Genomic DNA, 13,275 nt, shown 5'->3' with positions numbered 1-13,275 from the left:
ACAGCTAATCCAAGACCACTATCAAATAACATTATACCACTTCACAGGTAGTGTGAATACTGTATAGTAACAAAATCATCCTAATTCCTCCCTCTGATCCCTTTATCATTGCTGACATTCATTTCACTTTTTTTATAAGCATGCATAAGAATATATATATAGTCAAGTAATTGTTGCTATTATTATTTTAAACAAATTGTTATCTGATAGATCAATTGAGAATTTAAAAAATAAAAGTTTTTATTTTACCTATCCTTATTCCTTCTCCAGTGCTCTTCCTTTCTTTACGTAGATCCAAGTTGCTGCTATGTCATTTTCCTTCTCTCTCTGTGCTCCTAGCATACTAATCATAGTTGTTTTTAATTCCCAGCCTGATAATTCCAACATCCCTGCCATATCTGAGTCTAGTTCTGATGCTTGCTCTGTGTCTTCAAACTGTGTTTTTTGTCTTTTAATATGACTTGTGATTTTTTTCTTGGTTGTCAGGCATGATGTACTGGGTAAAAGAAACTGTTGTAAATAGCCTTTAGTAATATGGTGTAAGGTACAGGGGGAGGGAAAGCATTTTACAGTCCTATGATTAGGTCTCAGTCTTTTAGTGAGTCTGTGACTCTGGACTGTGATCTTCACACATGCTTCTCATTCTCCTTTAGCCTCTTAGGTGGGACAGAATGGCTAGACAGGGGCTGGAGTTCAGTATTTCCTTTCTCACAATTGGAAGGCTAGAGCCAGCCTTCCCGCAGGTCAGTTAGGCTCTGATAAAGCCCCAGCAGGTTAAGCTCTGGTTAAATAGTTTCTCCTGAGGACAGACCTTGTTATAAAGAACAGAATGTTCTGGTATATTTCAAAATGGTTCCTTTTCCCCCTCCCCTGCCAGAAGCACAAGGGAATTTTTCTCATGATTCACTTGCGAACCTGGTAGAACTACAGGAGGTAATACTCATAAAAAAGGTGGAGGGCTCTCAATGAATGAGTCCCCTTGGAGTTTTTAACTCTCAGAATTATCCATACTGAGCCTCCAGCAATTCATCAACTACAGTTCAGGTTTCCTACCCCAGCACTGGTTCCTGCAGAAGTTTCAGCTTGTGGTCTTCTGCTACAGTAAGCTGTGATTCTTTGCATTGGTCCTTCCAATTTGGGTGACAGTGGTTTGCCCTGTGACCTCACTTCTCTTACAGATCTAAGAAGAGTTGTTGACTTTTCAGTTTTTTTCAGCTTTTTATTTGTTGTTAGGACAGAGTAGTGACTTCTAAGCCCAGAAACTGGAAGTCGTTATTTTTTATTATGGACTTCTAGCCTAATTTGCAGAGATTTCAATCCTGTAAAATATGCTGAGATTTCCTTTATGGTCCAACTTAAAACAAGAATTAAAAGAATCAAATTGTTTCCAAGTAACTTAACTGTATCCCAGAACAAAGTTCAAACACAAATGAATAGAAAATAAGATAGTACACAACAAGGTAAAATTCACAATGTTTGGTATCCCATCAAAGATTAGCTGACTTACAAAGAAGCAGAAAAATACCACCTGTAAGGAGGAGAAAAATCAATCAATCGAACCAACCTACAACTGAGACAGATGTTAGGATTAGCAGACAAGGACATCAAAACAGGTATATTCCATATGTTCAAAAATAGAGTAGACACATGGAAGATAGTTTTTAAAAGAACTAAATCAATCATCTAGAGATGAAACTACAATGTGTGAGATGAATAATACACTGAAAGGAATTAGTGACAGATTAGACTGCAGAAGAAAAGATTAGTGAACTTGAAGACATAGACTGCGGTAAGTTTAAGATGTATACTATTAACCCTACACAGCCACTAAAAAAACAAAGAATTATCGCTAAAAAACCAATGAAGCAAATAAAGTGGAATAATAAAAAAAGTACTCAATCCAAAAGATGGCAGAAAAGGAGGAAAAGGGAACAAAGAACAGATAGGACAAATAGAAAACAACAGCAAGCAAGGTGATAACCAACCTAACCATATTAAAAATCACATTAAATGTGATTGAATTACTTAAATGACAGAGATTGTCAGCTTGGATTACAAAAGAAAAAGACCCAACTATGTGCCTCCTAAAATAAATACACTTTAAATATAAAGACATGGGGCTTCCCTGGTGGCGCAGTGGTTGAGAGTCTGTCTGCCGATGCAGGGGACACAGGTTCGAGCCCTGGTCTTGGGGGATCCCACATGCCGTGGAGCAACTGGGCCCGTGAGCCACAATTACTGAGCCTGCGCATCTGGAGCCTGTGCTCCACGGCGGGAGAGGCCGCGATGGTGAGAGGCCCACGCACCGTGATGAGGAGTGGCCCCCGCTTGCCGCAGCTGGAGAGGGCCCTCGCACAGAAACGAAGACCCAACACAGCCATAAATGAATAAATAAATAAATAAATATAAAGACATGAATAGGTAAAAGTAAAAGTATAGAAAAAGACAAACCATGCTGGTACTAAAAGAAAGCCAGAGTGGCTATAATAATATCAAAGTAGATTTCAGAGAAAAAACATAACCAAGAATAAAGAAGGTAATTTATAATGATAAAAGGGTCAAGTCAACAAAAGAACATAACAATCCTAAGTGTTTATGCACCTAAAAACAGAGCTCCGAGATTCACAATGCAAAAATTGATAGAACTGTAAGGAGTAATCCACAATTATACTCAGATTTCAATATCCCTTTGCCAATAATTTACAGAACAAGTTAACAGAAATTCATAAGGATATAGAAGATATGAAGAGCACTATCAATAAACTAGACCTAATTGACATTTATAGAACACTCCACTCAACAAAAAGCATACACATTTTTTTCAGTGGGACACGCAGGTTTGCAGCTGAGGAGAACCATCTAGGTAGGAAACAGACTTGAGAGTCATTAGCTTTCAACTTGTAATTAAAGTCTTGGGAGCAGAGGCAAAGAGAGTGTGGAGGGTGAGAAGAGAGGAGGGCCTGTGACCACAGAATGGGTGAAGGAAGAGGAACCAGCAGAATAGCCCGAGGAGCAGCCAAGAAGTAGGAGAAACAGGAGAGTGGATGTTATCAAGACCACATGAAGAGTGTTTCACTCTTCATTCCATTTCAGGGAATGGTCCATAGAGTCAAGTCTACATTTTAGTCATTCAAGAACGCTGAGCACCTGCTACATAGCAGGCACTCTGCTGGGGTCAAAATGGGAAGAGAGAAAGCAGACTCAGACCCTACTCTCCTGGAGTTTACAGTCTAGAGGAAAAGACAATCAAATAAATCTCTCCAATAAATTTGTAATTACAAAGATGGTTTTTTGAGAGCATACATCAGAGGAATGCTATCTTCCCTGTGGAAGAAACATTTGAGCTAGGTCAAGATGGAAGATAAAATACCAAAAGCACAGCAACAAAAGAAAAAATAGATAAATTGGACTTCATCAAAATTAAAAACTTTTGTGCTTCAAAGAACACCAACAAGAAAGTGAAAAGACCACGTGAGCAGAGGAGAAAATGCTGGCAAAACATATAAAGGATAAAGGACTTCTTTCTAGATATAGAAGAACTCCTAAAACTCAATAATAAAAAGACAAATAATCCAACTGAAAAATGAACAGAGGATATGAATAGACACTTATCCAAAGAAGATATACAAATGGCTAATAAGCATGTGAAAGTAAGTTCAAAATCACTTGCATTAAGGAAATGCAAACCAAAACCATAATGAGATACCACTTCACACCCAAAAGGATGGTTATGATAGTAATTTTTAAAATGAAAAATAACAAGTGTTGGTGAGTGTATTAGTTTCCTAAAGCTGCCATAACAAAGTACCATAAATTGAGTGGCTTAAGTAACAGAAATTTACTGTCCCACAGTTTTTGAGGTGTTAACAGATAAACTGAGGCATATATAAAATGGGTGAAGGAACACGTGCAAAAGTTTTGTATTGGGAAAAGAGCGTGGCTCATTGGAGAAATGAAAGATCAGTGTGTGTGACTGGGACGACACTGGAGAGGACTGGGTCTGACCATGCAGGTTGGAGGTTTGGGTCTTATCCTAAAAGCAAAGGGGAGCCACTGAAAGATTCTAAGTAGAGGTGGATAGGACTTACATTTGAAAAGAGCATTGGTAGCAAAGGAGAGTCAATTAAGATTAAGACTGAAAAGTTAGATTTAGCAACAAAGAAGTTAGTGACCTTGGACAAAATCAGTCCAGGTGAAGAGACAGGATGACTAATTTGGGGAATTGGAAGGGAAGTGGAGTCGGCAAAATTATACTACACTTGGTAAAGCCTCTCCCTATTCCAGTCTCCAGGGAAACAGACCAAAAATATACTTGGCTTGAGAAACAACAAAAGACATGTTTGCATGCATATTCACTCACAGCCGGTTCACCAGCTGATTCTGTTTCTGTTCAAGAATTCCAAACTTACCCTGACACAGAGGGAGGACCCATGGCTGCAGTTCTTCTGATGGTTCTCTCTCACCAGATCCTGGCCTTCTTTCATCGCTGGCAGGGGTGGATGAGGAGGCTGCCACCATCCGACATTTGGAGACACTTCAGAAACACAACTTTTTTCCCTTTTATCTTTACTGGGCCTCTCAGTAAAGATAACTCTGAACTCTAAACTCTGCACAACCCAGAACCCAAAGGCAGGCCAAGTAGACACACTCAAGCCCTACTCACGGGAAGACCCTACTTAAAAATGCCCCAAGATGCCCTAGCTACTTCAGTGCTCCCAGATAGGAAAGTCCCAGTGGAAAGAGGCAGCTGTCTTAACAGATGTGGGTTAAAATATGTTAGTTTTGCTAATTTTATAAAAACATTATCTTGTAAACACGTTGCTAAGATCCCTTCCATGGCCATAGACTGGGCCTGGGTAAGTGGGCGTTCAGAAAGTGAAGTTTGGTTAGTGTCAGAGCAAACCACCTCTGCTGCCACAAAGGCTCCTTAAAAGGCTGAGCCAAAGGGTGGGAACTTTATCCACATTTGGAGGGAGGTGCAGCGGCCCGGGCTGAGCTCTGGGGAGACAAGAAGGGGCTTCGTCACAGTGGCTCACGGAGCGTGGCCGGCTCCGGGTAGCTGCCCAATGAACGAAGCTGTGGCCACTCCCGGCCTAATCCCAGGCCGAGGTCTCCGCTGACCTAACGTCCCGCTCCTGCGGCGCTCGATCGATTCCCAGAAGGGACAGCAACCTCCAACCCACTCTCCCCTCCCGCAGGTTTCAAAAGGAGCGCGCTCCCTCGGGCCCGCCTCCTCACTTCCGGCCTGGAAACCCGTTAGTCCCGCCAGGTCTCGCGATATTGCTTCTTCTCGCCGGCTGACCCGACCCGGATAATCGCCCTCGTAGGTCTGCAGGCGGTGACCCTTTTTGGGTGTCCTTTGGGACGCAGGCTCTTCGCCCGGCCCGTTTCTACCAGCACGAACGGGTCTATAAAGGCCCAACGGCTCACTTAAGTCCACCGGACCCTAATGGTTCAGATAACGGGCGTCAGGGATTCGCCTTCCACCCCGTGCCCATGCCTGACTGTGGCCCTGGTCGAGTTTTGCAAAAATATTAATGACTGCCTGTTCTAGGCGTTCACTAGAATGTGATTTTTACCCTCATTATACAGATGGGGAAACTGAGGCTTAAAAGTGAAGGAACCTGCCGAGGGTCACAGAAAAGGATGCGACCAAAATTCGAACCCAGTCTGACTCCAGCTCTAAAGCCTCGTGGCAGAACAATTTGTGAACAGATCATTCCTCCCCCTAGATTCCTAGAGGAGAGCGTAGCTCAGTGAAAAGTGTCCCAGCTTTGCGTTCACACGGACTCAGGTTCATATGAAAATCTAGACACTTTTTTGCTATGTGACCTTGAGCAACTTGCTTAACCTTTCTGAGACTCTTTCACTGATAGATGCGGGTAATGATACTTCATGGGATTATTGTGAGTGGTCTGTATGTTCAGGGCCTACTCCAAAGTAAGCACTCAATAGGTGGAAGCTACTGCTATTAATAATTGTTTTTATCCCCTTACATGTTGTACAGTGTTCAACGTTTAAGAGATACTAAATAAACCGTAAGTGAAAGAGTGAATGAATGGAGGGAGAAATGAAATAAGTCTGGCCAGGTACCAGGTGGTCCTTGCCTCCAGCTCACTAATCTCTTACCCCCTTAGCTGATGTGGCTGCACTTCAAAGGGCTTGAAGTGGGAATTGACTGCTTATCTTCCACACAGGTGTGTGTGTGTGTGTGTGTGTGTGTGTGTGTTTTAACTTGTTATTGAAGTAAGATACAGAAAAGCACACAAATCTTAAGTGCACTCAAGTTTTTATAAAATGAACATGCTGGTGTAACCAGCCACTTGATGAAGAAGCAAAACATTACCAGCTCTCAGAATCACTCTCATGTTTCCTTCTAGTCACCACTTCCCCTGCAGGGGTAACCACTATTCTGCCTTCCAGCAGAAATTAGTTTTCCCTGTTTTTGCACAGGATGCAACTGGAATCATATAGTGGACCCCTGTGCCCATGACCTCCTGGCATGCCTCTCCCTCTCTGAGGTAGAAAATGATATTCTGCTGCTTCTTCGTCTCAAAAGGGTTCCGATGGTAGAGATATGTGTGCCCCTGGTAACCCCTGTCTTTGCCATTATACCCCAGATCTTTCCTTCACAAGGAAGGCCCTGGGAGAGTGGGAGATGGGGATGCACTGAGCCACAAGATGGTCGTATCCAGCCTCACACCATTCCAAACAACAGTCTTCCCTCTGCTCTGTTCGATGCACCCTTTCACCCCCTCCACTGAAACCCCTTTCTCACTCAGGGTGATGTGCTCTTGGAGCTTCTGCTGTTCTTCCCTGTGGTATGGGGTCCACCACAGTCCCTGGCCCACTAGACATGTCTGTTCATCCCCAAACCCAAATTGTGGGCATGGTTTCGTTCTCTTCCAAAGGATTCCTGATGTCATATAGGTTAAGGGACCTGGCTTAAGGGTTCTGGGTGTTCTGTCTCAAGGGGGCAGTGTTGCCTAATACCATGAGACAGCCCAGTCCCTAGCCCAGGCAAGAAGCCCCATTACACAGATATTATCATCAAACCCGTGTTACAAATGAGGAGAGTAAGGCTCAAAGAAGTTTGAAGGATTTGTCCAAAACCATATAGTTTGCAAGTGACAAGAATTAGACTTTGGGAGTGCCATTTGCTGGAGGTCTAGAAAGCTGGGTATCTCCTGAAGACCTCTATTCAATGAGACTGAAATGGACGAGTTGCATAGATATTTTACATATTTTCTATCTAGTACTCAGAAGAACTCCAGGAGACATGTGTTTTTATTTCCATATGGCAGATGCAGAAATTGAGATCCAGAGAAATTATTTTGTCCAAGGTCACAGGGATAGTGAGACTAAATTAAGATTCAACCCCTCTCAACCCATAGTTTGGCCCCTAAAGCATGGCTCTTTCCTCTGCCCTGAGCCACACTAAGCAGGTTTTTGACAAATGCAGATATGAGTGGTACATGGGTAGGATAGGAGAGTAGGGGAACATTCCAGAGAGAGCAAAATATATACCACAAAGGGGCTGTTTTGATTCTCTATTATTGTGGAACAAACCACTCCCAATTTTAGTGGCTTAAAATAACAATTTATTATTATCTTCACAGTCCTATGGGACACTCAGCTGGGCAGTTCTCACTTGGGATCTCTTATGCAACTGCAGTCAGGTGGAGGTTGGGGCTGGAGTCATCTGAAGGCTCAACTGTGCTGGATATCCAAAGTGGCTTTTTAAAATCACAAGTCTGGCATCTCATCTGAATTAGCTGAAACAGATGGGGACTAGCCAGGAATTTCTCTTGCCACACAGCCTTTGCATGTGCTTGCTTAGATTTCCTCATAGCATAGTTGTCTCAGAGTAGATGGACTTCATACATGGTGACTGGCTTCCCCTAGAGTAAATATTCCAAGAGGCTGAGACAGAAGCTGCAAGACTTCTTTTTTTTTTTTTGGCTGCATTGGGTCTTCGTTGCTGCACGCAGACTTTCTCTAGTTGTGGCGAGCGGGGGCTATTCTTCGTTGCAGTGCACAGGCTTCTTATTGCAGTGGCTTCTCTTGTTGCAGAGCATGGGCCCTAGAGTGCACGGCCTTCAGTAGTTGCAGCACGCGGTCTCAGTAGTTGTGGCTCGCGGGCTCTAGACCACAGGCTCAGTAGTTGTGGTGCACGGGCTTAGTTGCTCCGTGGCATGTGGGATCTTCCAGGACCAGGGCTCGAACCCGTGTCCCTTGCACTGGCAGGTGGATTCTTAACCACTGCGCCACCAGGGAAGCCCCGGCAGGTGGATTCTTAGCCACTGCACCACCAGGGAAACCTCTGCAAGATTTCTTATGCCCTGTCTTTGGGAGTCATGCAGTGTCACTTCCACAGCATGCTATCCATGAAGATGAATCACAGGCCAGCCTAGATTCAAGGGCAGGAGACAATACTTAGGTGTGAATATCAGGAAGAGTGGTTCAATAGGAACCATCTTTGGAGATCAGTTGCTACAAGGAGCTGAGGCAGGAAGGATCAGCTCAGGGGACTGCATGTAATCCTGCTTCAGTGGAACATGTTGTGCAAGGGAGAAAAAACTAGAGGTGATGGTTTGTGGCAGATGGTGGAGAGCTTCAATGACGTGCTCAGGAACCCGTATATGGGTACACACTGGGTTCTTAGGCTGCCCAGCATCTGAGCCTCCTTCCTGTGTTGGAGTATCGTCCTTAGTGGATGTCTTAATGAGACATCCCTTGACCCCTGGCAGGAAGGTCACAGAACTATGACCTCAACAGTGTCAAACAGCCAAATTAATGATCCCACTCAGGACTCTGAATCTTCGGCAAGTGACCCCAGGAAGCAGATGACTGTTTATGATTCGAGGCAGCACCAGTCAGGTCTCAGGGTGGTAGTGGCCTTGTGAGAGACAGCCCAGAGCCCAGAGGAAGCAGCCCCCTAATCAGGCTGCTCCTGAGCAAGACCTGAATTAGGTTCTGGCTGCCTAGCTTCTCTTGATTCCTGCCTATTTCCTGAACCTGATTCTTGAGGCTTCCTGTCAATTCTGTGAGCTGCCTGATATCATTCCAGTAAATTCCTCTTCTGCCTAAGTGAACCAGAGTCCATTCCTACTGTTCGCAATTAAGAGCCCTATTTGGTACAAAGACCCATTGAAAGCTTCAGCCAGAGGAAATGACATGATCAGAGCACTTTAGGGGAGAGAAAAATTGAAAAATCTGATAGAGATGGATTGAGGAGGCCAGTTGGGAGGCCGTTGTGACGTTTGAGGTGTGTGATGAACTATGATATTGACAGTGCCGATGAAGTGAGGGAATGGGCAGGTTTTGGCCACTCATGGAATATGGAAAAGAAAGGAGAAGGAAAAGTCCAAGTTGACAGGAGTTTTGAGCCTTAGTAACTAGGAAAATGATGATGTTACAAAGAGAAGAAGCAAACCAGGGAGAGCTAGTTTGAGGGGGAAATCGTTCGTTCATTCATTTAACAAACACTGAGTGCCTCCTCTATGCCAGGCACTGTTCTAGGCATTAAGAAGACAGCAGGGAACAAAACAAAATTTCATTCCTTATATTAACAAATACATACATGAGATCATGAAACTGCCTTGATAAAGCTTTAGTTTGTGGTGCCACAGACACATGGCAAAATATGTTTAGCTGGCAGCCAGAACTTCAGAAAAGATCCTACAAAGGAAGACTGGGCCTAAAGACAGATTGGTAGTCATTCTCAAAGACATTTCATTCATTCATTCACTTACATCTATTGAGTACCTACTATGTACTCAGTACCATTCTTGCCATAGAAAGCGAGTGGAGGGGGGAGAGAGAGAGTCTCAGCTCTCACAGAATTTCCATTATGGAGCATAGAGGCAGACAGTAAACAAATACACAAATACATCAAATATGTGATGTATACTCTGAAGAAAAATAAAGGAAGGTAAAGGTAAGAGAAGGTCTGCTCTTTTAGATAGGATGCTCTGTAAAGGCCCCTCTTGGAAAGAGATATTTGAGTCAAGTACTGAATGCAGGGGGGCAACATCCATGTGGTTTTCTAGGGGAAACATATTTCAGGCAGAGAGAATAATGAGTGCAAAGGCACTGAGGTTGGACAATTTGTTTTGTTCAAAGAACTTCTAGGAGGTCAGTGTGGCTAAAGCAAAATGGATGAGGGCAGAGTAGAAGGAGTTGAGGTGAAGGTGGTAGGGAGCCAGATCTTGTAGGGCCCTGTCGTTATAAGTACTTTGGCTCTTGTTCTGAGTGAAATAGGAAGAGTTTGGACAATTTTGAGCAGAGGAGGTGCACTGCATGATTAATACTTCAAAAGGATCACTCTGGCTGCTGTGTATAGAGTATACTGGTAGTTTGTAAGGGCAGAAGCAGGGAGATCAGCTAAGAGATAACTGTGGTCATTCAAGGCAAGAGACCACGGTCTCCTGCACCATGATGGCAATGACGGAGGAGATGACATGTGACAAAACTCTAGATATAAACTGAAGGAGAACCAGCAAGATCTGCTGATGGGTTGGATGTGAGGTGTCAGAGAAATAAAGGAGTCCAGTGCCTCCAGAGTTTTCAACAGGAAGATCATTTGGCATTTACTGAATAGGAAAGATTGAGAATTATACCTAAACCTCAAGAGAGTAAAATTGTTTCCAGCCTTCCTGCCTGCCCGCCTTTCTGAACTAGTTTTTCTGGCTGAAAAGCCATGATGTGGGGCTAACAAAGGGAAGCATCCATGTGGGGGCAGAGTGGACATTGGGCTGTCATAGGTTATCAAGGCCAAGATGCGAGAAGAGGATGTCTGCAAGGGGAGTGGAGGGGGCGGCAGCAGCAGTCAGGAACATGTTACTTACAAAGGGATGACTCCAACAAGAAGGGAGAAGGAAGTTACACAAATAAAAAGGGAGAAAATTAGAATAAATCCTATAGTGTTGGATGGGAATTGAAGGCATTGTGTGAACACATGGTTTTCTACATACTTTGATAAATGATAGATAGATAGATAATGTGTGTTTAATCATACACAAATTTCCTAGCACTCTCCATAAAAGGCCCGGAAGCAGTGATATCCCAAGAACAATGAGCACACCTGGCACCCAGATCTTGATTTCTAAATACCATTCTCTACTAAAAGAAACAAAGTCCCTTGGAGAAATGGCTGATTACAGGACTTGAGCAGAGAAAGTACAAGATGAGCCCGGAACATCTTGTTGTGCCAGAAAGTACGGAAGTACTCAAAGAATTGTGGTGACAGAAGCCAGCCTGGCAGCTGGCCGAGTCTGGGAAATTCTAAGCATCAAAATAAATAATGAAGCAATGAGTGAAACACTCACATCTGTAATATTGCTGCATAAAGCTGTATAGCCTGAATCTAATCATGAGGAAACAACAGATAAACCCAAGTTGAGGGACATTCTACAATGTAATAGGTCTGTAGTCTTCTAAATCATCCTGGTCATAAAAGTAAAGGAAATCTTAGGAACTGTCTCAGACTAAAGGAGACTGGAAAGACATGACAACTAAATGCAATGAATAATTCTGGACTGGATCTTTTCATCATTAGGCCAATTGATGAAAGTTCAGTAAGGTCTGGGAGTTAGACAGTATTAATGTATCAATGTTAATTTCCTGATTGTGAGCATTGTATTAGGTTACGTAGCAGAATATACACTAAAGTATATATATTAAAGTATTAGGGGTGATGAGGCATTGTGTAGGCAATTTATTCTCAAGTTCAGGGAAGGGGAAAGTTCTTTGTACTATTGTTGTAACTTTTCTGTTACACCAAATAAAAAGAAAAAAGACAAGGAAAGAGTGAATGGAATCCCTGAGGCAGTGGAGAATGAGAGGACTAGGCAGTGCAACATCAAACACGTGGACTAAAGGATTAAATATGTCTAAGGGGAGGACATTTAATGAAGTGTAGTTCTGCAAAGAGACCAAAGAGGATCAAGACTGAGAAAAAGGTATTAAAATTATTTTCTATATTGTTAATCATGACAGCATCTTTATACACATGCAGTACAATGGAAAATAAATCAGCGATTCCATTCGCAACAGTACTGGATACGCATGTGGATTTGAGGACCCTTCTAACAACTTCTCAGTTCCCTAGGCCCTGAAGTTCAGAGGTTGGAAGCCTGCTTTCCCTACAAAGTTTTATGATTTTAAGAAGAAAATCCCAATGACATAATCATATTAGCTCTTGTCAGGAGGTCTCCCTAATTCCTACTTTTAAAAGGGTTCTTTTTAAAATTTAATGTATTCTAATGATGTAATTCGATTCTCACATTTTGGGCAAAAATATTCTGGATATGGAATTATTATTGTGCCAAAGTATTACATGTTCATTATAGATAAACGAAAAATGTAGATAAAATAGAGACAAATTTTAAACCACCTATAATTCTATCATCCAAAAATGATTTCTGTTAGCGTTTTACTGCCTACTTTAGACTTTAAAAATGCAAATGACATCTATAATTTTTGTTGCGATAAAGGAGGGATCCTTCCCTGTGCTATTTTGTATCTTGCACACACACGCCCCCCCCCCCCATAAAGAGCAAACACTCAGTCTCAGTCCCTAAATATACTTCAAACCACCTCATTTTTAAGGGCACTGCGAGGAATCCCATTGAACAGATGGGCGGCGATTTATGTAATCATGTTCCTATTTGCGGACTTTCACGTTGGGCTCCGAGAGATCGCACCTCAGAACTTGCCCTTGAAGCCTGGACGACTAGAGAAAATGGGAGGTTGGGGGACAGCTAGGTCGCCGGACAAGGTTTTGAGCACGCAAGGACCGAGGAAAGAGAGTCAGAGAGGCCGCGGCCGGCAAAGAGCAAAGGGCCTAAGAAGTCGGATTTGGGAGCGACATGAGGCAGAGGGTGGGGTGTACCCAACGGCAAGGGGCGCCAAATGGGTGGAACCCCAAATCCTTGGAACTGGAGCGATACCCCAGGCCGGCGGCGGCAGGTGGAGGTCCAGGCCGGAAAGCTGGTGCGCCGCGGCTCCGCACCAACAGAGGGCGCTGGGTCCACAGCAGTTCGAAGTGGGCGGGTCCCAGCTGCCGGCCAGATGTGGGAAGCTGGACCACGGGAGACTTGAGCTCTACCCGAGCCACTGCAGACCCGTAGGCGAGGGGAGAGGGAAGAAGGGATGGCAGGGGGCAAAGGTGGTGGCAGAATACCCCACGTCGCTGCCCCTCAGGCTCCCGGACTGCCTTGCATTGTGGGGTAGAAGTGCGGGAGCCTCCCGCCCAGCGGGGGCGCCGTTTTC

Source organism: Balaenoptera musculus, chromosome 7, assembly GCF_009873245.2.
Source record: "Balaenoptera musculus isolate JJ_BM4_2016_0621 chromosome 7, mBalMus1.pri.v3, whole genome shotgun sequence".
Taxonomy (NCBI): Eukaryota; Metazoa; Chordata; class Mammalia; order Artiodactyla; family Balaenopteridae; genus Balaenoptera; species Balaenoptera musculus.
Note: the sequence above shows the minus strand (reverse complement) of the source record.